General features: G+C 39.4%; 1 long non-coding RNA gene across 1 annotated transcript in view; it reads right to left on the bottom strand.

The window, feature by feature from the left end:
- Nucleotides 1-230: 230 nt before the first annotated feature.
- The window catches only part of LOC123521628, a 15,998-nt gene continuing 13,730 nt past the window's right edge, over nucleotides 231-2,498 (bottom strand). Inside the window, exons 2-3 of the long non-coding RNA XR_006680019.1 lie at nucleotides 1,416-1,586; nucleotides 231-311 (exon numbers count right to left, since the gene is read on the bottom strand). This is a non-coding gene — a long non-coding RNA (uncharacterized LOC123521628). The remainder of the gene's footprint in view (nucleotides 312-1,415; nucleotides 1,587-2,498) is intronic.

Below are 2,498 nucleotides of genomic sequence, written 5' to 3'. Positions count from 1 at the left end.
CCAAGCAATATGAAATCCTTGCCTCAGTAATGAGTTTGGTTTTAATTATATCTATTAGGTACCACACCTGCCTGCTGGGAGGTGAGGAGGGATTGGGGAAGAATGTAACATGTAGCATAATAAAGATACGTCCATTTGACATACGTCCATGTAACATGTAACATAATAAATGTACGTCCATAAAAAACAAACACCTGGGATGAACAAATTCAAAATTTGGTATTCCGAGCTAATACTACCTGGCTTTAGAGGGAGAGATTCTTCCAAAAGTCTTTCGAATCCACAAAAACAAGAACTTTCTGGTCATGCATCTGAAAGAAAGAGAAAGAGAAGGTATGTAATTTTTGTTTCTTCCATTCAGTTTATGTCATTAGTCTTCTGGAAAGAAGGAATCTTCATGGTCTCAAAGGGAGGAAATCTACTATGAGTCATAAGATGACATAGCTAATCTTGCATCAAACAAGTACAGAATGGGACAGATTTATAAAGTTGAAATCAAGCAGATTACTAAAGAGGGGGGAAAAAGCCCCAATATAAAGCCTTTTGTCTCTGGAAAGACATAGATTTGAGTCAGGGAAAGGAAGTATGTGATAATTCATAGTAGTCTGTCTGCCTGAAGTATCTGACAAATGGCCATAGGTAAAATAAAACACTCATCTTCAATGCTTGCTCCCATATGAAGCCTCCTTGAACCTTTGCTGAACTAAACAGAGTAAGCAGTTTTTCTTTCTGTGCATACCCCTGTGTAACAGGACCACAAGCTGATCACGGTAACTGAGTATCTGTCATTCCCACAACATTGTGAGCCTCTGAGAATGGGAACAGTGCTCTCACACACAAAAAGTTGCTTTTGTCTCCAATTCAATTCTAGGCTCAGCCTAAAACACGTTTTCTCCTGCCTTTACTGTTACATGTCCTTCAGGATTCTGCTTACACTGCTTTCTCTAGGAAGTTACCACAAGCTACCCTAGCTTGGCTGCTCTTGTCCAAGGTGCCTGGGACACCACATTCTTCTCTCATAGCACTGTTTACCCTTTATTGCCACTTGTAAAATAGCCTGTCAACCCTGTCTGCTTGTAAGCATTATCAAGGTTGTGGGTGAGAAACATCTAATTCATCTTGTCTGCCAAAACTAAGCACCACAAATATCTTTCATATACCTAATCAACCGTTAAAAGATATCATTTGCTTACAACATGTTTAGCTTTTTCGGAGAGACGCTTTATAGCTTATACATTATGGGGCACAAATAAAAACGATGAACAAAACCCCTCAATGATAGTTATGTCTACAGGGTCTTACACATCCTTCACAGCTCAGCACTCCATAAACATCAAGAAGTATCTGCTCACGTTAACCAAAGAACAAAAACAATGGAAAAGTCACTACAGGTGGGGGATCATAGGTCTGCTCACCTGACGCGTAATTCTTTCAACCGGCCTCTCCGGTATGAGGCATGGTGTTGCACTGGATGAAGGGCACTCGGTAACCGACTCCGGACCCCAGGGAAGACGGAAGGCTTCTTGCTAGACTGTAACCTTACAGAATGAGCTTTCTTCATTGTACCATCTCTAAAAGAGCTGAAGCTTGGGGAGTAAAAGAGAAGAGACTAAAATCAACCTCTGCATGACACAAATGTTTTACCATACAGGTGAAATTAATTCACAGGGCACTCATCCGACTGAGAGTAACTAGGCATTAAGAATCAGGCGCAAAGAGAAGCTGATGTCAAGGAGTTCAAGATGAAAGAAAATGTTTTGAAACTGATTGTGGTAGCAATCGTACAATGCTGTTTGATGTGATTGAATTATGAAATGTTCTATCTGTAAGAGTTCCCAATAAAATGATAAAAACATAAATTTTAAAAGTTTTAATAATAATCAGGAACAGGTCAACTGTCATCAGAAATATCTGCCAGTCGTGGAAGGAGGGCACTGCCATCCCAGCACTAGGTAGCAACTCCAGAGCTGCAGTACCTTCCAGTCCTTAGGTCCAACTCGATCATTTTGAATGTGCCAGTTAAAGAAGAATCATTTACAATCTGGAATCAAGTTTAAAAAAAGACAGAAAACACAAAAACGTTTCCAAAAATGCAATTTTTAAGTCAATGTGAAACTACATACTTTCACTAAACACTAAATTTCTGCGTTTGAATCCTAATCCAGAACCAGTATGAGATTATCTTTAACAATTAGGTAAGAAAACACAGAGCCTGTGGTGTTATACTGCAAGTGGAAGTATTGGTATGAAATCATTAAATATATACGAGGGGGCTTTAAAAAGTTGGTAGGAAATGCTATTATCTTTTTTTAAAGAAAACAAGCAGTTTTATTGGTTGTGTTAGTCTGGTTTGACTAGAAAAACAAATCCAGGAGAGAGACACACACACACACACACACACACACACACGCACGCACGCGCGCGCGATACAGAGAGAGAGAGAGAACTTTTTATCAAAGAGTAATTGTATATTGAGAAAACATCCCAGCCCAATCCAG

This window comes from Echinops telfairi, unplaced genomic scaffold, assembly GCF_000313985.2.
Source record: "Echinops telfairi isolate 266 unplaced genomic scaffold, ASM31398v2 ScPeMD7_29;HRSCAF=101, whole genome shotgun sequence".
Classification (NCBI taxonomy): domain Eukaryota; kingdom Metazoa; phylum Chordata; class Mammalia; order Afrosoricida; family Tenrecidae; genus Echinops; species Echinops telfairi.
This window is presented reverse-complemented; position numbering and strand designations above follow the sequence as displayed.